This window comes from Panulirus ornatus, chromosome 12 (assembly GCF_036320965.1).
Source record: "Panulirus ornatus isolate Po-2019 chromosome 12, ASM3632096v1, whole genome shotgun sequence".
NCBI classification, from domain to species: Eukaryota; Metazoa; Arthropoda; class Malacostraca; order Decapoda; family Palinuridae; genus Panulirus; species Panulirus ornatus.
This window is the reverse complement of record NC_092235.1, coordinates 52271288-52295161: the sequence shown is the minus strand read 5'-3', so window position 1 is coordinate 52295161 and position 23874 is coordinate 52271288. Positions and strand designations below refer to the sequence as shown.

The 23874-nt window shown below is 46.2% G+C and overlaps 1 protein-coding gene across 4 annotated transcripts in view; it reads left to right on the top strand.

Moving 5' to 3' along the window:
• LOC139752058 (uncharacterized) overlaps positions 1 to 23874 on the top strand; it is a 385663-nt gene that overhangs the window by 143515 nt on the left and 218274 nt on the right. Inside the window, exon 2 of one of the 4 annotated variants that reach the window (XM_071667894.1) lies at positions 18523 to 18896. The exons of the other annotated variants lie outside the window; for them this stretch is intronic. The gene's annotated coding sequence lies outside the window, so the exon portion shown is untranslated. The remainder of the gene's footprint in view (positions 1 to 18522; positions 18897 to 23874) is intronic. 4 annotated transcript variants of the gene reach the window in all.

Genomic DNA, 23874 nt, shown 5'->3' with positions numbered 1-23874 from the left:
ATACGTGCTGTGGATGCTACCTCTGTTCTTACTGCTGTTGCTGCCCTGTTCTTCCTGCTGTTACTGTTGCCTTTTTTTACTGTTGCTTCCTCTAGTCTTGCTACTGCTACTGTTGCATTTTTTTTGTACTGTTGCTTCCTCTAGTCTTGTTACTGCTACTGTTGCCTCTGTTCTCACCACTGCTACTGTTGCCTCTGTTCTCACCACTGCTACTGTTGCCTCTGTTCTTATTGCTGTTGCTGTCTCCGTTCTTACTATTGCTACTGTTCTCCCTTTTCTTACTGCCGGTTCTTACTGCTGTTTCAGCTGCTGCTTTACCTAGGTGCTCCCGTTTCCTATGCTGCCAACTGTTTTTACTGTTGCTGCTGGTGCTGCTGTTGGTGGTGTTTCTGTTGTTCAAGTCCCTTTGTTTTTGTTTCTGTTTTCGATGATCAAGTTTCCTCTCCCCCCTCACGATTTTTTCCCCCTCGCTCACACACACTCCCATTACCTCCATCTCCAACAGAGGATCTAGCATAGCGAAATCTACTAACAAAAAAAAGGGGGGCGGGGCCCCACTCCTTTGTTGTACACGGTACAGAAGATTGATTGTATGCATCGGCTCTGTTGCCCCTGGTACAAATAATTTTGATTGCACCTTCTTCATCAGAGAAGTAGAGAGATGTGGGTATTTAAGAGTCGTTTGTGTGTGTGTGTGTGTGTGTGTAACTGCCTATTTGTACTGTAAGAGGAGGGGGTTTTACACTCATGTGTGTGTGTGTGTGTGTGTGTGTGTGTGTGTGTGTGTGTGTGTGTGTGTGTTTGTGTATGTCTTTGTGTGTGTATGTGTGTGTATGTGTATATGTGTGTATGTATGCGTGTGTGTGTGTGTGTGTATGTGTATATATGTGTGTGTGTATGTGTATATGTGTGTGTGTATGTGTGTGTGTGTGTGTGTGTGTGTGTGTGTGTGTGTGTGTGTGTGTGTGTACGTGCTTGTGTGTGTGTATGTGTGTATGTGTTTGTGTATGTGTGTGTTTGTTTGTGTATGTGTGTGTATGTGTATATGTGCGTATGTATATGTGTGTGTGTGTATGTATGTGTGTGTGTGTGTGTGTGTGTGTGTGTGTCTGTGTGTCTGTGTAGCGTGTGTGTGTGTGTGTGTGTATGTAGCGTGTGTGTGTGTGTGTGTGTGGAATGTGACGGCAAGTCACCAGACGGGAGAGCTGGGTCGCTGGCTGCAGTAAGAGTGCCGTTTATTACGTGTCTTGGCTGGACGCAATATCGGAGGTATTTTATTATGCGTCTTTCATGTCCACAACAACAAGAGGAAGTTCATTACGTATGATCAGTGAGCGTAACAATGAGAGTCGCTTAATATATCTTTACTGGGCTTTATGCGTCGCTTTCACAATGCTTGGTTCTGTCTCTATCAACTTCGGGCGTATGACTCGGAATGGTTGGGGGGGGGGGGGGGTTTAAGGGGAGGGATAGCGATGGAGGGGGGGCCCGTCTCTCTCTCTCTCTCTCTCTCTCTCTCTCTCTCTCTCTCTCTCTCTCTCTCTCTCTCTCTCTCTCTCTCTCTCTCTCGCTGGGCAGTAAAGTGCTATGAATAATAAACATTAAGGTTAACATTGTGATGTTGATGTGTGATATTAATCGAACATACGGTCAAAGGCGATTACCAGGAAGCTTTTATGATACACTTTCTCTGACAAGGTCCTGCGAGCAGGCAAGCAAGCAGGTGTGTGTGTGTGTGTGTGTGTGTGTGTGTGTGATAGTGTTGACAGGCGTGGATGTTGGCCAGCCTAGCAGGTCTGTGGGGGCAGTGTTGGCAGGTGTTCTTCTAGCGGGTGTGTGGGGTCAGCTTTGGAAAGTATGTGGGTGTAGGAGGGCCTTCCCTAGCTGGTGTCTGGAGCAGTGTTGGAGAATGTGAGTGTGAGGGAGGGGAGGGGCCTAGCAGGTGTCTGGAGCAGTGTTGGAGAATGCGGGTGTGGATGGAGGTGTCCCTAGCAGGTGTCTGGAGCAGTGTTGGAGAATGTGGATGTGAGGGAGGGGGGAGGGAACCCTAGCACGTGTCTGGAGCAGTGTTGGAGAATGCGGGTTTTGGGGGGGAGGTGTCCCTAGCAGGTACCTGGAGCAGTGTTGGAGAATGTGGGTGTAGTTGGAGCTTTCCCTTGGAAATTCATGAATAGTATACTTCCATATATAGCCTGTATTCTATGATATACTTCCATGTATATCTTCTGTATTACAATATACATTCATGTATAACCTGCATACTACGATTTATTTCCATGGATACCCTGTTTAGGGTAGAAGGCCCCCGAAGACTTCACTAGATGTAATCCAAGGGTATAATTGCGTGACCTTTGACCTGATCCTTCAGGGAAATACACACACACACACACACACACACACACACACACACACACACACACACACACCTTTCTGCACCTGAAATTCCTGCAGTTGGGCTCCCGAAACGCTCAGGAAGTCGGCCACGTCCACCGGACGGGACCACAGGCCAAGAAGTATGCTAATCTCGCGTATATATCCTTGTAGGGTGAGCACGAGGGTCATTCTGATGTGTTGGATCAGTGTTCGTAATGTGCGGAGGTGCACACCTCTAATATGTCTGGAGAGTGTAGGTGCACGTGGTTGCGTGTATTGTATCATTACATCTTCAGGGGAGATACAGTAATGTATCTCCCCTGAAGATGTAATTCATACGGAAGTTCACACGGGACTTACCGCATTTCATTTTCTTTTTCGTGGTTATCAGCAGATACTTTATCACGCGCATCCCTGTGACCTGTGTGTGTGTGTGTGTGTGTGTGTAGCGTAGTAGTGTCTGTGTTATTCTCCCCTCCTGGGAATAAAGGAAAACTCTCACCTGGTGACGTATAACAGTACCATTGGTTCCCACGGTCACGAATCCATCTATGGCTGGACGTGCTACATAAACAGCCCCGTCAGTGGTTCTTCCCTCACAGCTCGGTCGCATCAGAGATCACTGATGCACATCCTCCAATCCAGCTGCTCATCCCCGAGACACAACCTCCTTCCCTCCCTCCCCAACGTTTTTTCCCCCACACATGAACGTCTCTACCGGGAGACCCATGTTGCATGGTTTCACCAGAGGCACAGTCCTCCTGTACCTCGTCTCAGTAAGGAACCTCTCACCACGGATTTGCTTGTAAGAGCGCCACAGCGGCGGCCTCTGAAACAGAGCACACACACACACACACACACACACACACACACACACACACCCTTCGCACAGCACGTCAGTAGCGTTTTGTATACAGCAGTGGTGTCCTAACAGTGGCCGGTCATAGCCTCGCGAATGGCACCGTCATCTCATTAAAGACCCATGAATCAACTTCTTATAAAAGAACTATTTGGCAACGTCCTGTCAAAAGACTTATGACGCAACGTCCTGTCAAAAGGCTTATGACGCAACGTCCTGTCAAAAGGCTTATGACGCAACGTCCTGTCAAAAGGCTTATGACGCAACGTCCCGTCAAAAGACTTATGACGCAACGTCCTGTCAAAAGACTTATGACGCAACGTCCCGTCAAAAGACTTATGACGCAACGTCCTGTCAAAAGACTTATGACGCAGCGTTCTGTCAAAAGACTCATGACGCAACGTTCTGTCAAAGACCCGTGACGCAGCGTCCTGTGAAAGACGCTGTGATGCAACATTGTACCTAAGACCTGTGACGCCTCCCTGCCAGAGGCCTCTGCCGTTCCCATCTCAGAATTATGGCGTAGCTTCCTGTGAAAACACCTGTGACGCAACATTCTATTAAAGACTATGACGCAGAGTCCTATTAAAGGCCCGTGACGTAATGTGCAGTTAAAGACCTATGACGTAACCTTTTATCAACGACCTGTGACGTAACGTTCCTACCAGAGACCTATAATTCAGCGTCCCCGACGATCGCCCTTACAGTAGCCGTACAGACAGTAGGTACCTACAATTTCCTGCACAGCGAAGCCTCTCGAGACAGACGCCTGCCAACAGCATAACCCTGAGAACAGCAGCTGTCCCTCAGCAGTTCTTAAAAAAAAAACGCCGTGAACCCTGGACTTAAAAAACAGCATCAACACAGACACAGCCTGACTTAAAACAGTAACCTCCTATGACTTAAAACAGTAACCTCCTGTGACTTAAAACAGTAACCTCCTATGACTTAAAACAGTAACCTCCTGTGACTTAAAACAGTAACCTCCTGTGACTTAAAACAGTAACCTCCTGTGACTTAAAACAGTAACCTCCTGTGACTTAAAACAGTAACCTCCTGTGACTTAAAACACAAACCTCCTGTGACTTAAAACAGCAATCCATCCATCCGCCCCATCCCTCCCTCCCTTCCTTCCTCCCTCTCCAACGTTTAAAACAGCTCCTCCCTCTTCCCTTCCGCGTCTTCAAAACAGCAGACCCAGAAACAATAGCAAGTGCCGCTGCCTTTCACCCCCCTTCTCCACCACCGACCCCTTTCCCTCCTCCCCCAGTGTACTGTATCGACCAGCCCTCAAGCGTCAAGTGAGAATTTCGTCGGGAGTGGTGGCGTGCGGCCCGCCTCCCACTCCTCGCGGCTCCAATATAAGATCAATTGAGAGGTTGATTTGACGGCTAGGATCTCGCTTGACTTGATGGGATCTCTGTGATAAATATTGTCAGCGTCAGAACCTAAATACGAGGAGAATTTACGTCCGTTTGTATGCGTGTGGGTGTAGAGGCGTGGTGGAGGAGGGTGTGTGTGTGTGTGTGTGTGTGTGTGTGTGTGTGTGTGTGTGGGAAGTAGATGTGCTTCGACGTATGTGTGGGAATATAGTGTTGGATGTAAGTGAACTGGAGTGAACCTGTCAGGTGATGTTAAGTACTAGGCTTGAGTTATTCCGCTTTGTATAATGATACAATGAAATTTTGTTACGATGTCACATCGTTTTTACCAGTAAATGCTGCCTGCATGCGTCAGAGGATAGGTACAATACCCCCCCCCCCCTCTCTCTCTCTCTCTCTCTCTCTCTCTCTCTCTCTCTCTCTCTCTCAACGCGGAGTTCAGCCAATTTTCATTTACGGAGGAAGCGAGCGGCGTCGGCGAGCGATCAGAGAGCAGCAGACAATAAGCTCCAGAAACCAGAGAATAAGTTGTTCCAGTATTAAGCTGGCTGGCCTACTGCTGGGATCAGATCGGATTGCTGTAGCCTTCCATCCCATTTGTTTTAGCCGCCCGCAGCCGGGTCATGCGCACCATGGAACGATGTGGAGATGCTAGTCTCTAGATGGGCCAGATAGCCGGGTATTGGATAGATGGAGGATAAACAGGGGTTGAGGGATATGAGGGAGCTGGGTCGAGGTTATATAGATGGAAGGAGGATGTATCACAATGGCGTGCACAGAGAAGGAGATCTGGCCGGGGAAGAAGTACTTCTTGGGGGTGCTGATGCTGGGAAGGGTTTAGATGCTTAGGATGGGAGGGGAAGCTGTGTGGGGACTTTACTGGGGTTATGGGAAGGGAAGGAGGAGAGGTCAGTGATGGAGGGATGGGTTCATCGTGATAAACTAGCAGTGGGATGGGTATTAGCTTGGGTTAGTGTGGAGGAGAGAGATAAACGATATTGTTTGAAGTGCCGAGTATGCGATGGTAGTGTGTGGAACTTTATCTTTCTCGTATCTGAGGCGCGCACAACAGTTTGTCTTCACACACACACACACACACACACACACCACACACACACACACACGAAAGTCTTTCAACACACAGGATGGTAGACAGTGGCAATATCCACAGTTTAAATCTTATGGTAGACATGTACCCTGTCGGAGTTATAGGGCGACCGTGTGCCCGCCTTGAATTCTAAGGCGAAGAGGTTCATTCTCTAAATGCACGTCTTTTGTCGAGACTCATGGGCATACGGCCTGTCTAACGTCAAGGGTAAGTGCCATGTCTAAACTCTAGGGGGACCATCTACGGTCGTAAGTTTTTGGTTGATCATGTGCCCTGTTTAGATTCAAGGGCGTGCATGTGCCTTGTCTAAACTTGGTCGATGATCCATGGGCGAGCAAGAAGTTTGGCAGGAGCCATACGTGTACGTAGACCAGACACAGTGATATCCTGTTACGTTACGCAGGTGGGCTCGAGTCTTGCTATCATCTACGTTCTCTCACCAGGGCAGACGACGGAGAACGGCCGCATTAGCTTACATCCACTCTCTGTCATGTATGATGCATCAAAACCACATCTCCCTATCCACAACCAGGCCTTACAGACCTTTTCATTATTTACCCCGGTCGCTTCACATGACCTGGTTGAGTCCATTGACAGCACGTTGACCCTATACATCATTCCAGTTCACTCTATCCCGTACACGCCTTTCGCCTTCCTGCAGGTTCAGGCCCTGATCGCTCAAAGCCTTTTTCGCTCCATCCTTCATCTCCAATTTGATCTTCTCGTATCCCTTGTTCCCTCCACTTCTGACATGTGTATCCTCTTTATCAGCCTTTCCTCAATAATTCTCTCCATATGTCCAAGCCACTTCAGCTCAATCTTTTAATCTTTCTCAACAGCACTTTTTATTACCAAACCTCTCTCTTACCCTTTTATTACTTACTCGATCAAACCACCTCACACCACACATTGTCCTCAAACATTTAATTCCCAAAACATCCACACTCCTTCGCACAGTCTCATCTATAGCCTATGCCTAGCATTTATATGATATTGGCGAGACTACTATACCTTCAGGCATACCCCTTTTTGCCCTCCCAGGTAACGATTTCTCTCTCCAAACATTCTTTAGCCCTCCCAGAACCTTCGCCCCCTCATCCAATCCACTCAAATCCATTAATGCTAGCTGACCATCTCTTCTGCTCACATACGTATGCTTGTATATATATCCCTTTTTCAAACCAGGTATTCCCAGTCACCAGTCCTTTTTCAGCGCACGATATCACAAGCTGTTCGCTGTTTCCACTTATAATACTGAATACCCCATATATCAACTGCCACATTACTCATCTTCGAATTCAAACTACCCATCACTGTTACCCAGTATTTCATCACAACAGCTGACATACTCACTCAGCTGCTCTTAAAACACTTGCCTCTCGTGATTTTTCTACTTGTGGCCCAATGATCACCTATCTCCCGTCATCCTCTTTCGTTTTTACCCAAAATGAATTTGACTCACTTTTTTTTTATGCTTTTTCACTCTCTCACAACTCCTGCTTCATCAGTAGTGCTACTCCTTCCTTAGATCTTGTCCTCTCACCAACCACTGACTTTACTCCTAAGACATTTCCAAACCATTCATCCCCTATACCTTAAAGCTATGTTTCAATTTAGAGCAAGAATTTCCACATTTCTTTCCTCAAACATACTATCTATCTCTCCTTCCTTCTCATCTCTTTACATCTACACGCATTTAGACTCCCCAGCCTGAGCTTTGAGGAGGATAAGCACTCCCTGCTTGGCCCCTTTTGTTACTTATTTCTATAAATTGAAAATACAAGAAAGGGAGGGTTTCCATCCCCCGATTCCGCCCCCTTTAGTCTCCTTCTACGACACTCAGGAAATACGAAGGAATTATACTTTCTCACCTATCCCGGGAAAATCTGTCTTTATAATATATATTTTGAGTATTTTTCTACACAATTATCAAATTGTAGAAAGTCGCCACTATTGTAGTTTCTCTTCACTGTTAGTTGGTCGTAGCTGTTGGTACAGTACGACCGCAGGGTACGTGCCACAGCTGCGAGGACGACCCTCTGCACGTGCTACTAGGACGACTCCGACCCGTCCTTCAGCCACTGGAGCATCGATTCCTCTGATGGGGTACTTCAGGTCTCGTGTACGACCCACCTGCGTGACACGTCCTCCTGTCGTCTCTTTCAGCACGACGGTACGACTCTTGAGCTAGTCGTGACGAACACTTGGATACGAGGCTCAAACCTTTGAGTTGAGCCTTGCGAATCAGTTCAAAGGTCAAGCCATCATAACCCAAGGGTCGTATCGTCATTACCAAAGGGTCCTGCCGTCGTGCTCAAGGGTCGTACCGTCGTGCTGAAAAGGGGGGGAGGGGGTGGTGAAGCTGCTGGGACGAGCGGAGGACACGTGCCTCAGCTGTCGAGACGACCTCAAGACATGACCAGGCACCTGCCAACAACCTAGTCCTCTCCCCCAGCTTAACTACCAGTTACCACTGGTTTTCCGAAGGTGTGGACGGTCGTTTTGGCCGAACCGACGGCAGTTTCGGCCCAAACTCGTACTTTGCCCAAGAATCAGGAACCCTCCTGATGGGGTTGCCAAAATTTAAAAATGGGAAAGTTTTCGTTCCTCTTTTGCCCCCCAACCTTCCAGGGTCCTCGCTGTTCCCTCCATCTCTCCTTCCAGAAATAAAGAAAACGGATATTCATTTACTTTCTTCTCTATTCTTGTAAACACGAGTGTGATAGAAGATGGTAGTGTAAGAAAAAAAAAAAAGGCAGGAATGATAAGATATGGAAAGAATTGCAGATAACAGGGAGAAGTGCGAGTGTGGGTTTGCGGGTGTGTGTGTGCGGGTTTTAAGGTGACGCTGGCGATTCCTGGACGGGACATGAAGAATGGAATACACCAAACCTGAAAGAACAAGTCCGTAAACCTGTAAGGAGGACCTGTTCTGCCGCTGGTAAGTCTACACCGAGGATAGACAGCGGTGGAAAATGCCCACGACAGGACGCATCAGTAGTTGAGGATGATGATGATGATGATGACGGAGATGGATGGACTGATGAAGAAGTGTGAACATGAAGCGTGGTAGAGGACATTATATGGCGATAGCACCAGGATGCGATGCACAAGGGTTGGCGGATAGACGCGACGGAGGGGGAGACACATGTCTGTAGATGGTGACAGTTCCAGTTGAAGATGATGAAGGATGTTAGGTTATAATGAGTGACAGAAACATATTCCGTAGAGGTGGTAGAGGACGCGCCCCGTGTATGATAATGGCAGGAGGAGGAAGGTAGTTGGAAGAAGTGCCAGAGGACGCATCTATGGATGAAGACCGGGTGGGGGGGAAGGGGGAGGGGTCGGCCCTCCCTCCTCGGCCTCCTTCCTGATATTGACATTTTTTCCAGTGAACCGAATGGTCCAAATATCTGCCTCTTTACATGTCTCTCCTCCTGTTGGGTGGTGTTTGTTCTCTCTCTCTCTCTCTCTCTCTCTCTCTCTCTCTCTCTCTCTCTCTCTCTCTCTCTCCTATTCTTTTGTCTTGTCTATTCGTCTTTCTGCTTGTTTATTCCACTCGTTCGTTCGCGATTCTGTGAACTACTCCGTTTTGAGCATCTAGTTATCGTCTTCGTATCGTGTGCAGCACGACCTCGCGTGATTTCTGTCCTTTTAATCATTTTGTTCGTCCTCTTTTCGTCTGTGTTCTCCTCCCGTCATTTCCAGTGTTACTGTATTTATGAGCTATAAGTATTCATAGCCATCATTTTCAGCCTCTCTCTCTCTCTCTCTCTCTCTCTCTCTCTCTCTCTCTCTCTCTCTCTCTCTCTCTCCTTATTTCATCTGTGTATTACTCCTTTTCCTCCACTCTCCTTTCCATTCTGCTTGCTTTTACCCAGTGCCTCCCCGTCCCACTGTCCGTTCCGCTACCACACCCCCCTTCCTCTCCTGTCCGTTCCGCTACCACACCCCCCTTCCTCTCCTGTCCGTCTCCCACACCAGCGTCCTTTTCCATCATCTGTTCCTCTCTTGCCTTCCCACTCCTAGCGGCCATTCCTTTATTGCAATTTCTTCAGGAGAGCCGGGTGGCCGAATAAGCGCTCGCTGCAGTTATTGGGGCAGGAAATGACCTCTAGATTGGAATTCCATCTGTGCGCTGCCGAGAAAGACAAGCGTCGGACCTTTTCAAAGATTCTAACCGAGGATTTCTGAGGGAGAGGAGAGAGAGGGGGAGAGAGAGAGAGAGGGAGGGAGGGGAGGGAGAGAGGGAGGATGAGAGGGAGAGAGAGAGATGGGATAGGTTAGGAATGGAATGGAAGACTACTTGCAGGGAGAGGAATACGTAGGTAGAAGCAAAACAGTTGAAAATGTAGGAAGAGGAAGACGGGGGAAAAAGAGGGAAAGGATGAGAATGAAAAGGAGCGGTATGTATAGATATACAAGGAATTACAAAGGAAAGTACGTTGCTGAATGAGGAAAGGAAACAGGTGTAAGGACGGGAAAGAACAAGGAAAGGAGAGGTGAGAAGGGAGGGAAGGAAAGATGAGAAGAAGGAGGGGGGAGATAGGGAGGTGAATTGTAGTGTAAGAGGAGAAATTCAGGAAAGGAAGGGGGTTCGTGTGAAGGTGGTGGTATTATAGGTGGTTAGAATGATGGGGTGGAGAGAGAGAGAGAGAGAGAGAGAGAGAGAGAGAGAGAGAGAGAGAGAGAGAGAGAGAGAGAGAGAGAGGACGAAAAGGTAGTAATGATGGTGATGGTGATAGAGGTTGAAGAGGAGAAAGAAGGCAAGAGGAGGAGGTACTGGTGGTGGTGGTGGTGGTGGCCACGGGTCAGAACTTATGAAGGTAATATTTTAAGGGGGTGTTGTTGTTACAAGTCGTCTTCACGTTGTGCTGCTTTTCCCCTCTTCCTGGCCAGGCCTTTGGGTTCCTGACTGTCCTGCTGCTGTTGGTCAGGCCCTTGGGTTCCTCTCTTTCCTGCTGCTGCTGGTCAGGCCCTTGGGTTCCTCCCTGTCCTACTGCTACTGGCCAGGCCCTTGGGTTCCTCCCTGTCCTGCTGCTGCTGGCCAGGCCCTTGGGTCCCTCCCTGTCCTGCTGCTGCTGGTCACGCCCTTGGGTTCCTCCCTGTCCTCCTGCTGCTGACCAGGTCCTTGGGTTCCTCCCATTCCTGCTACTGCTGGTCAGGCCTTTAGGTTCCTCCCTGTCCTCTTGCTGGCGGTCAGGCCCTTGGGTTCCTCCCTGATCTCCTCCTGCTGGCCAGGCCCTTGGGTTCCCCCATTTCCTCCGGTGCTGCCCAGGCCCTTGAGTTCCCCCCTCCTATTCCTAACTGCTCTCCAGGCCTTTAGGTCTTCTCCTGTTCTCCTGCCCTTAGGGTCTTCCTGCCTCAATGTCCCTCACCATAACTTGCCATCAGCATTGTTTTCACTACTGTCAAAAACATTTTGAAAATTGGGAATGCTGTGTGGAAACAATAATAATAGTAGTTTAAAGCCGTATTTCGTGTGCATTGCAGAGTGGCTTTTACTGATGGAGAGGAAGGGAGGCAGAAAGAAATAGGATCCCTGAGTGAAGAACTTTAGTCTCGTGATTATACGATCGCAGGATTGAAAAAAGAAGTGATCACGCTGGAGCTCAACTCGTCAAAACACCTTCGCTGCGACGATTAGCTCCTGTTGGTCAAGTCTCCTCGGGCGATTGAATATGTTGTGTGTATTACATATATATATATATATATATATATATATATATATATATATATATATATATATATATATATTGCCATTCTTTTTTACGTCTCTTGTCTTTATTCTGAGGTTATTCATGATCTTTCCTGTTGATCATCATCGTCCGTCACTTTTTCTGTCTCGTTTATTCGTTTATTGTGTCGTGGTCTCCGGGTATGGTTGGTTGGTCGATGATTTCGGCTTCAGACCCGTCGACAGCCAGGGTCATTACGACCGATAACGTCGTGTTTTTTGGGGAAAAAAAAGAAGAGTAAAAGAACATGTTCTTCAGGTTTTCAAGGTATGGTCATCGGGGTTATGTAAAGAATGTATATAACTTACGTTACTCTGCAAAAGTATATTATTAATCATATTTGCTCATTGTATGGAACGCATCTCTCAATTTATTTATTTATTCATTTATATATATATATATATCGTTTCTTTGGTGTGTGTGTGTGTGTGTGTGTGTGTGTGTGTGTGTGTATGTATGTATGTAAATAGGGGGGGAGGGTTATACGGTCTTCAAGGTCTATAAATTGACAGGATCATAAAGGTGTTAAGGATAATTCTAACACAACAAACACACTCACTGTATGTGTGTGTGTGTTCTTGCACCCTGATCCTCTACATGTCATTGGATGCAACAATATGTATTATGATGCCTTAATTATCTTTATATACCTGTTCCTGTATGTTATATCCATATAGGGGGAGAGATTTAGTGCAATGATTCAATAGAATGAATGTGTTTTTATAAGTAATTCATTTCGTGATTTCCCTTTTCGGGCTGAGTATTATTAATCATGTAAGTTTTTTTCTTTTTTTTTCACGTAAATATTTCTGCAGTTGATCTATTGTATGTGTGATTAGGTAACGACGCGTGATGTTATTAATTTGCTGTTTGATTACTTGTTGCATTTGAAAACAACTCTGCGTATGCTTGATGATTATCCACATAGAACGCTGTATATGAATTTGAACTGATGGACGTTTGAATAAATGGCACACATTGGTCACTTTGATTTCATAATTGGTCCCTCTTGGTCACAATTGACTGGTGGTTATAACTATAACCATCTCGTCATATATGGGTGGCTCCTGTTGGTCAAGGGCCGAGTCATTATACCTAAGTGACGTGACCGCCTTGTTCATAGGGTTGTACCATCGTGCCATCATCCTCAAGGGTCGTACCATCGTGCTTAAGGGTCGCACAGTCATTGGATAGTTTAGGGGAAATTTTTCTTACTGGTTGGCCTTCAGTCCTGCAGATATTCCGTCGATACAGATGTATTTATGTAAACGTCATCTCAAGTCCATACTGCGTATTCTTGTCAATCCCTCTTCGGTAGTGGCCTCCATACGCCAGCATCGGGAACATTACCAGTTGCAGCATTGGCAACTTCACCAGTAGCATCAACACTCCCAGCAGTTGCAGCATTAGCAGAAGCATTGGAGTCACCAATACTGGTAGCAAGAACGGCACCAGCAGCCGTAGAGGCTTCGGTAGGTTTAGCACCAGCAGCACCACAGCAGCGCCAGTACAAGTACGATCACCAACAGCATCATCAGCACTAGTGCCAAGCCATCACCAGTATCTACCAGCAGCATCACCAGCACCAGCAGCATCACCAGCGCTAGTCCTAGCACCAGCAGCATCACCAGCACTAACACTAACAGCAGCAGCCTCTGGCCACAGTCTGTGGTAGTGTCCCAGCCGATGAGCAAGAGGACCCGCCCCCACCCACAGGTCATAACTCAAGTGTAAAGGCAGTGTGATCTGCCTTCATATACATATAGATTACACTCACACCTTACGCTCCTGCTGCTGCTGCTGCTGCTGCTCCTGCTCCTGCTGGTGCTGCGTTGCTGAGGCCCTTCTTCCTCCTATACTTGCTGCTGCTACCGCTTCCCTTCTTCTTCCCTATCCTCCTCTTTTCGTTGCTGCTTCTTTCCTTTCTCCTGTGTACCTTGGTATGTTCCTGTATCCTGTTTCCTCCTACAGGTTATATTCCAATTTGTTTTCTCTCTTCTTCTTCTTTCCTCTTGTTGCTTATTTTCTCGTTCTTCATTTCCTATTACCAATGTTATCATTTGTCTCCCTGCAGTTGTGTCTTACGGTGTTCTCGTATTGCTTTCTCCTCTGTGGCCTTCCGTCACCAGGGTTACGGACGACCTAATTACGGTTACTACGCTCTTGTTTGTTAAGGTCACAATTGCTGACGTGAGGTCAAGCTGGTGTTATTGTCAGCCTTCGAAAGATGCCCATCGTAGTACAGAGGTTTCCATGATATCAACAACGTAATGAAAAACGATGTACCCTGACTTTTTTCTCTTCCCCCTCTGACCATATGGGCTTGTGTCGGTTTGTCTCCAACATGATTAGGGACAACACGTAGCTTGTAATGTTTCCGAAATTGCCTTCATTACTGTGCGTGGGTGAGGGTTGTAGACCGATTTTTAGATGGTCCTTTTTTTTTTTCTACAGTCGATATTATTTTCATGTTTTTTCCTCCGTTGGGCGATTTATGCTCATTCTTTCCTTCGCTTAGCAAGGACTTCTCCCCGGTGTATTACTAACGCTCGCGTTTGGTAATATTCATTCATTTCGACCCTGGATCTCTGGTGCCGAAGAACTGATCCTGAGGGAGAGGCAGTGAGGCTGAGGGAACGACGCTGACCTTAAGGGAGCGAAAGTGAGCCTTAAGAGAGGGGGATTGACGTTGAATGGAGCAGCAGTGAGCGTGAGAGAGTGACAGTGAGCCTCGGCCTTGCCCGATATAAAAGTCCTGGACCTCCATCCGTACATACACTCCTTGACCGGCGCCTCTGCTCTCATCTTCATTACCCACACACACAACACACGCGTCATCTCACTCACCATGTCCCCTCTACTCCTCCGCCAGAACGTTACCGTCCATAAAAGGCTGCTGCTTCACGGAGGTCGTAGATGAAGTTACCCCAGGCGACCTAGGTATGTGTAGAAGGTCCTGTGTTGCCCCCCAAACAAAAGAGCGGCGGCCCTGTGTCATTTATGAATATGTTGGCCCGACGGCCCCCCCTGCCGATTGAGCTCGCCGGCTCTTCTCGCATGTGATAACCTAAAAGGCCGCCATTGCGCAGGCTTCGATCTCCGTACGGGGGAAAAACTCATTGGAAATTCCTCAGATATTAGTTGTCTTTAGCTTCCTTGCCCCGCCAGGCTATTGGAATCATATTAAAAGTCGACCGTAACAGGAATGCGATTAAGTGCTGAAGATGGTGTTTAATATTGGAAGCTGAAAGGCCCCAAGCCACGAGGCCAGTCCGAGGGCGATTTTAACCCTTAGTGTATCTCCTCTTAAGGAGCAAAGGCCCCTCATCGGCGGAGCGGACTATGCGAGGAATATCCCAGGCACCAAAGCCAATATAGAAGCATCAGAAGGTGGACAGGGAGCGGTATTGGATCCTACCTCTTTATTCGGAACTCTCTCTCGGCCCAATATCAAACGGGGGCTATCGTTTCATCACGCCGCTGCCACTGCTACCCAGTAGATGTAGCAGGGGCGTAGATACGCCGGTAGATGGGTCACTACTGCTACTCACAGTGAGTTTGTAGCGGGCGGGCGGGGAGGAGGAGGAGGAGGAGGAGGAGGAAGATGGGTGGGTAGATGGCTCGCCATACCAGTACTCCAGCAAGGCTTGAGCTAGGAGGGGTTGGGCGAGGGGGAGGGGGAGTGTGAGTGGGTCAGTGTACCGGCACAACGAGTAAAGGGGACGCTGAGACGCCAGCAGAAAACTCGCTCCTCTTAAGACTGTCATTGAAGCACTGGTAGGTTCAAGGGAGGTTTAGTGTTTAGATAAGTAGTGCCTGCGATTAACTACGTAGGCAAACAAGGAGAGAAGGAGCTTCACGGAATTTCACAGTGAGATAAGGAGAGTGTCTAGGAGGAGGAGGAGGAGGAGGAGGAGGCGGACAGAGAGGAGGGCCAGAGAGGGAGTTGAAGCATGTAAGAGCTCGACGGGTGAGAAATAGATAGAGCGTAAAATTGAGGAATTTGAGAAATAGATATGGCAGCAGCTTCTGAGGATAGAGGAGAGGGAGGAAGGTTAGGGAGAGAGGATGTGGGAAGGGGTTAGGGAGAGAGGATGGGGGAGGGTTAGGGAGAGAGGATGGGGGAGGGGTTAGGGAGAGAGGATGGGGGAGGGTTAGGGAGAGAGATCCCGTGTAGAGAGATCCTCAAATTGCCGGGGGGCGGTCGGGCCACGGCGGGGACGTCCGTATTTGGATAGTCAGATTAAATGGTGTCACTCTTGGGTTACCGTGGCCCTTCCAAACAGATGCACAGTAACGCATACTACTGACGTGTATTCGAACGTACACAGTTTAAGGTCACACAAACAAGTTATTGCTCCCATACTTGGTGACAAATCCACTGGCTCTCAGCGGAGGGTAGTCATATAAAGTGGTTGCGCACAGGACCATTGTGACTATCGTTTTACAGTCATGGCGTAGCCCTAGTGACGGGCCGGCCCTGCGAGTGTCGGGGGATGTAAGCAAACCGAGAGAATAGCAACTGGCCTTCATGCTGTCATTAGATCAGTTCTTCCCGGGAAGCCCGCCCGCCCGCCGTGCATTCAGAGACTCTGCTGTAAGGTGTGTGTGTGTGTGTGTGTGTGTGTGTGTGTGTGTGGCTGCTGTGGGACTGAGATACTGCTTTGGGGATGAGTGTGCTGTAGGAGCGAGTGGCTGCTGTGGAAGATGAGTGGGGATGAGATATGGGAGAAGAGCTGAAGAGGTTTGTCTCCCAGTGTGCAGGAGGATATGACTTTTGTTATTGCAGTCGAGGAGAAGGCGGGACACACACACACACACACATGTTTGTGTGTGTTGTGTGTGTGTGTGTGTGTGTGTGTGTGTGTGTGTGTGACACCATGTTCTACATGTATGCTTGTGTCTACATCCACATTTTCTACCCACATCTACACTTTTATATACTTTCCTTCCATAGCCTACCCACACATACCCACTTATTCTTACCTACACACCAGCACGCATCCTTATTAGTCTTATGTACAACTGTCCACACTCGTACACCAACACTCCTACCTTAACAACGCATACATTAGTACCCGCTGCGTCGCCTGACCCACACTGGCTTCTTTATCAGTAATCACGCCAACACCCACGCCTTAACCTGCGTCTTCATGTATATCTCCACCCACTTCTTTCTTTTGCCTGTACATCTGTTTCCCCACGCCATGTGTGTATCTTCACCTGTACCTCCCACGCCTTGCCTGTATCTTCAATTATATCTACTTATTTCTATCAAATACCTCGCCAACCTACGTCAATACTTGTATCCAGACCCATGCCAGCCAACCCGTGCCTACGCCAGCCTTCATTTACATACGTATCCACATCCATATAGCAGACCCACAACACATTAGTCTCTTTCCCCACATCACTAACGCCAGCCTACCTCTACACCTGTATCCTCACCCACACCATGCACCTGTATCCTCACCCACACCATGCACCTGTATCCTCACCCTCGCCGGTCACCTGTATCCACACACTCAGGGCCACGATCAGAGGCGCCCATTGGCCACACTTGGCCCGCACCCACGCCTTCATTTCCGCCCACACCCACGCCTCGAGTGCTGTTAGACCTCAGCTGTTTTAAGGGTAATTACTTGAGATAACTGTTGTTGTTTCATTTCCGTCTGATTACTGCTGATTATCCGGAAATCAAGATTTACATACGAGTTTTTCCTGATTAAGACCATGTGACTTATGAACTGATAAAGGGAAGAAAGACTTAGTTATCATTTACCCTCATTTATGTAAATCTGGTCAAGGGATGAATGAGGATTCTCCCCGATATATTTAGATAAGTGTTATAAGTTTGTGTGTGTGTGTGTGTGTGTGTGTGTGTGTGTGTGTGTGTGTGTGTGTGTGTGTGTTTTGTTTCTTTATTTCTTGACACAATAATATTAATTGGATGACATGAGGGAGGTTGGTGGGGGATGACATGGCGGTCGTGGGAGTTTGGTGGGTACTATATATATATATATATATATATATATATATATATATATATATATATATAACATAATACCTCCAACAGCCAGGATATCAACCCAGAACCTTTTGTATGGTATTCGGGAACGCTAACCACTTGGCTACGATCGCCCTTAGTAGGGAAATGACTAATCGATTGCATGTACTCGAATATATATATATATATATATATATATATATATATATATATATATATGTATATATATATATATATTACATATATATTACATTTAATCGAATACCCTTCGTCTCATCCATGAGCAACGGGGTCTACATCGGTCAAATCCCCGTTGCTTTTGGATGTGAGACGAATGGTATTCGATTACATGTAATCGAATAGTCATTTCCCTACTAGGGGCGATCGTAGCCTAGCAGTTAGCGTTCGCGAATGGCGCGCAGGTCCTGGGCTCGAATCCTGGCTGTTGGAGGGTATCATGTTTTTTGTGAAGGTGCGCGTTCATTTGCAGTATTTTCGCGCGTGTATATATATATATATATATATATATATATATATATATATATATATATATATATATATATATATATATGCCGACATTATCTGTTAAATGTAATTGCACCGAAAATACATCCCCCTGTCCACAACCAGGTCCCATATATATATATATATATATATATATATATATATATATATATATATATATATATATAAAATTTTCTATTCCCTGATCCTTGTAAATTAGGTCTAAGTTCACACCATAATATCCAAGGAATAGTCGTACTCGAGGGGCTAAGGTACGCTGGGGCAGCTACATCGCTCTCCAAGTATGGCTTAGCGCAACTCGCGAGTGACACTGGATGTTGCCATTTTGATGAGGCACTCAAGCTGTCTTCTGGGGAAGAATCAATGTATTAAACTGACGTATAGATGCAGTCTTTGGTAGATGTAGATACGCCTAAGTGATCCGAGAGAAGGGGTGAGGGAAGGTGGATGGAGGAGGGGGCGGGGTTAATTCTAACTTGCATTTCAAAGTCAAGATTTCCGTGTATGAATAACTCTCTGCTCTCTTCCAGGTACGTTGGTAATTGGCTGACAGCTGGGACATGCAGGCGTTGGCCCTCATCATACGAGGTGGCGTTGCCTTTCGTGAGACGAGGTGGAATTGGCCCTCTTAAAACAAAGAAGTTGCCCCTTCGTGAGACAAGGTGGAGTTGGTCCTCTTGAGACAGGGTGGTGTTGGCCCTCTCGCAGCGAGCTCGCGTTGGCCCTCATGAGACAAGGTGGAGTTGGCCCTCATGAGACAAGGTGGAGTTGGCCCTCTTGAAGCAAGCTCGCGTTGGCCCTCATGAAACAAGGTGGTGTTGGCCCTCTTCAGATGAGATGGTGTTAGTCTGCTAGAGACAAGAGAGTGTTGACCTGCTGGTGGTGTACGTAAAGACCGTTTTCAGTAAGTGATGTTATGGGATATTGGCTTTATTGATCTTTACTTGCTGCAGTTTCGATAGTACCTGTCCTCTGGGTTATTAAAAATACGGGCAGAGGTTCTGGGGATAAAACTGTAGCAGCGCCGCCGAGTCCTGTACCTTCATAAATTTCTAAGTCTTCCTCTTGAGAATCCTTTAACTTGAAATTTAAATGAAATGATATTCATCTTTTAGATCTCGGTAATTACCTCAAAATGAGATTTTCACGAAAGTGAATATCCACAGAGACGGAATATATATATATATATATATATATATATATATATATGTTTTTTTTTTAGCTTTGCCCCCACCCGGTAAAGCGACGCCACTCCCCCTCCCACCGTTTTTAACTGAGAGAAAAACATTCGTTACAGCAGCATCCACTCCAGATTTTTTCCCCCTGTCCTTTTTTGGGTTTTCCTCATTCCCCGAGCATTGTCGTCGGAGTAGTTGTGCGTCTGCAGCCCAGTTTGATTAGGTTTTTGTAGCGCAACCCGGCAAACATTGGGTAATTGAAGGGCAGATCTTTATCTTAATTAATCTTTGCACAGTAAATAACACCCGAGAGTGTAATGCCCTCAAGAGAAGGGAAGCAGATTAATGTTATATAAAATTCAATAACATCAGCCACCGCTTCCTGGACCTCCGTGTCCCTGAGTGGGGTTAACTCGTTCACTCTAGCTCCCCCAAGCGTCTTTTCCCCTTCGGGGGTTCCCTGTTACCCACCTGGGAGTTGCCCTTATTATAGGCAAGTGCGCGCGAGGCATTATACCAGTCTAATTATCGAGGTCGGCCGGACTGACGAAACTCGTACGGCTTTTGATTAAGTCGAGTATTGTTCGCGCTAGAAACATGTCGGGCCAGATTATGTGCGCGGCGACAAGATAGTCTCCGACTCGGCTATTATCTAAGGTCGACTTTCCCATTAGCCTTGGAGGGGATTGTCGACCGTGCGAGGAGCGGGCCGGAGGGGTCAGGATAGACTGGCTGCTGCAGGCCTCTTGGCTTCTGAAGAGGCCTTTGTGATTAAAGCTGTTAATTTTATATAAGCTGGTCATTGTGACGCTGTTTTAGAATAATAAGCTTCGTCTAACAATTCGTGATTAGTAATTAATGTTTCGGATATAATAAATTTTATATTGAAAAGTTACGACTGTGTGACGGAAATGGATATTTGAAGCTAGGCTGTGATTATTCCCTATTTATTGTAGTTTGGACAAAAAAAAAAGCTTATTATTGTTTTATTATATTGATATAGTTTGACGTATAGTGGAGTTTAACTGAGTTCTGGTGGTGGTTTATTTGACGTTTGTCTACAAACTATGTGACATACAATTATCAAAACATTTGGTCTATTTTGTTTTAACCAGTAGAGCCCAAATATTCTCTTATTGGATTGGCCTCACGGCTCTGGGCGGGAGGGTGTGTGACGTGTCGCGCTGTTGACCAATCAAGCGCCTCTGTACTACTAACGGACGAGGAGGAGGCGTGGCTAACCGACTTAAAAGCTCAGCAACCAATCAATCTGAATTACTTTTTGACGCGTTGACAGGAGTGAGTGATATTTCATTCTCACCAGCGCACAATTAACCACCAGTGGCTCTATAGATGCAAGTGGGTGAATGCTTCTGTTGCTGGGCTGGTACGTGGGTGGTGGCGTCAGCAGGGGAAGGAGCTAGGAAGTAGGGGAGGCTGGACAGTGCTAGTAGCAGTATATGTAAATGGGAGGTTTCTAGTTTGCTCATTGTATTTATTTATTCATACTTTGTCGCTGTCTCCCACGTTAGCGAGGTAGCGCAAGGAAACAGACGAAAGAATGGCCCAGCCCACCCACATTAACATGTGTATACATACACGCCCACATACGGACATATACATACATACATATTTCTTGGAAAGGTTCACAATTTTGCACGCGATCAAGTATATTTTTATGAGTCCACGGGGAAAATGAAACACGATAAGTTCCCAAGTGCACTTTCGTGTCTCCCCTGATGATGTGTTTATTACACGAAAGTGCACTTGGGAACTTATCGCGTTTCATTTTGCCCCGTGGACTCATAGGATATATATATATATATATATATATATATATATATATATATATATATATATATATATATATATATATATATATAGGGATGTGTGATGTCTCCATGGTTGTTTAATTTGTTTATGGATGGGTTGTTAGGGAGGTAAATGCAAGAGTTTTGGAAAGAGGGGCAAGTATGAAGTCTGTTGGGGATGAGAGAGCTTGGGAAGTGAGTCAGTTGTTGTTCGCTGATGATACAGCGCTGGTGGCTGATTCATGTGAGAAACTGCAGAAGCTGGTGACTGAGTTTGGTAAAGTGTGTGGAAGAAGAAAGTTAAGAGTAAATGTGAATAAGAGCAAGGTTATTAGGTACAGTAGGGTTGAGGGTCAAGTCAATTGGGAGGTGAGTTTGAATGGAGAAAAACTGGAGGAAGTGAAGTGTTTTAGATATCTGGGAGTGGATCTGGCAGCGGATGGAACCATGGAAGCGGAAGTGGATCATAGGGTGGGGGAGGGGGCGAAAATCCTGGGGGCCTTGAAGAATGTGTGGAAGTCGAGAACATTATCTCGGAAAGCAAAAATGGGTATGTTTGAAGGAATGGTGGTACCAACAATGTTGTATGGTTGCGAGGCGTGGGCTATGGATAGAGTTGTGCGCAGGAGGATGGATGTGCTGGAAATGAGATGTTTGAGGACAGTGTGTGGTGTGAGGTGGTTTGATCGAGTGAGTAACGTAAGGGTAAGAGAGATGTGTGGAAATAAAAGAGCGTGGTTGAGAGAGCAGAAGAGGGTGTTTTGAAGTGGTTTGGGCACATGGAGAGATGAGTGAGGAAAGATTGACCAAGAGGATATATGTGTCGGAGGTGGAGGGAACAAGGAGAAGAGGGAGACCAAATTGGAGGTGGAAAGATGGAGTGAAAAAGATTTTGTGTGATCGGGGCCTGAACATGCAGGAGGGTGAAAGGAGGGCAAGGAATAGAGTGAATTGGAGCGATGTGGTATACCGGGGTTGACGTGCTGTCAGTGGATTGAAGCAGGGCATGTGAAGCGTCTGGGGTAAACCATGGAAAGCTGTGTAGGTATGTATATTTGCGTGTGTGGACGTATGTATATACATGTGTATGGGGGTGGGTGGGCCATTTCTTTCGTCTGTTTCCTTGCGCTACCTCGCAAACGCGGGAGACAGCGACAAAGTATAATAAAAAAAAAATAATATATATATATATATATATATATATATATATATATATATATATATGTATATATATATATATATATATATATATATATATATATATATATATATATATATATATATATATATGTGTGTGTGTGTGTGTGTGTGTGTTTACGTGGGAGGTAAAATTTATAGAACGCCTATCACTTTCGTGAAATGATTATTTTATAGTTGAAGATATCGTAGGATAACTGTTAAGTCTTCGGAATGCGTCATTGGTAGTTAGAGGCGATATCTACTGAAATAAAACTTCACAAGCAATTGGCTGACGGAAGTTGCCATTGGTCATTGCAGGGATGGGGGTAGGGGACTCGAAGACATGAACGTTAACAATTCATCTCTACCTGTCATTGTAGATGGGTCTCAATATCATTACACTCATGATCAACCTCAATAATTGGTCATTACAGACGGTATTTATTGTATAACATCATAAATATCAACAACTGATCTCTTCGTCAGTGTTTGATGTAGGCGGGACTTGGTGACGTGTCAAGGATAAGCAACCAATCAAGAGTCAGCTGGAAATATCGGTGGTCGTTCTAGGCGGGGATCTGTGACGTCAGAAATATTGAAAACCAGTCTTGCTGGTGATTTTGGGGGGTGGATGTGGGTCGCGTTGGTGACGCATAATATCTCGCAATTATAGTTAGCTAAGGTGTATATACTGATAATATATATATATATATATTCCTATGTCTCCCCTGATGTGATTATTACACGAAAGTGCACTTGGGAACTTTTCGTGTTTCATTTTCCCCGTGGACTCATAGGAATATCTTGATCACGCGCAAAACTGTGATCCTTTCCAATATATATATATATATATATATATATATATATATATATATATATATCTGGCAATGACATAAACGAGTGTTTGTGGTTTCAAGGTTGAGCACCGCAGAGTTCGTTGCTGGAGGCGAGACGCTGGTGTTTCAAGACACAAATCCAATCATCATAAGTTAACGTAAATAGTGGAACGAAATTATTTTTAAAATGATGATAGAGTGTGTTAGCTCCCGCAAAACAATGTGAAATACAATGAAATCTTTAGTTTGTGCTAACATAATAGCTTCACTGGCATCACTTCACTCATGTAAACGCTAAAAAATGCAACACATTTGATTACTTTTCCCTTCCAATATTTGTTATCCATTTAACAGTTAATTATGCTGTCATCAAATATAGCTGTATACAAACAGGCATTATGTGCTCGCCTCTATTTGTATTACTAATAAACCAGATGACCTATGTAAACCTCTCCGCCGTGAATACACACGCTTGCTTACATATGCCCATGTCCACATACACGTGTGTAGATGCGTACACGTGATCGTACGCCTGTGTGCGTGTACCGTGTCGCGTACACCTGGTTAACTCTCTCTCTCTCTCTCTCTCTCTCTCTCTCTCTCTCTCTCTCTCTCTCTCTCTCTCTCTCTCTCTCGTCTCCCTCTTCCTGTGTGCAGAAGAGCCTTTACAACCCCCCCCCCTCCCTCTCCCCGGTCGGGGACCTCGTGTCTTGTGTTAATGAAGTGGTGAGATACCAATAATAAACAAACCCCCAACCTCCAGACCAGCCCACTCTCCTCCCTCCCTCACCCCTCCGACCTTCCTTCCTCCCCCCGTCTCTCCAACCCTCTCACTCAAGTTTTCCCTCAGTAGACGAATATAAAAGGGAGAAGTATAT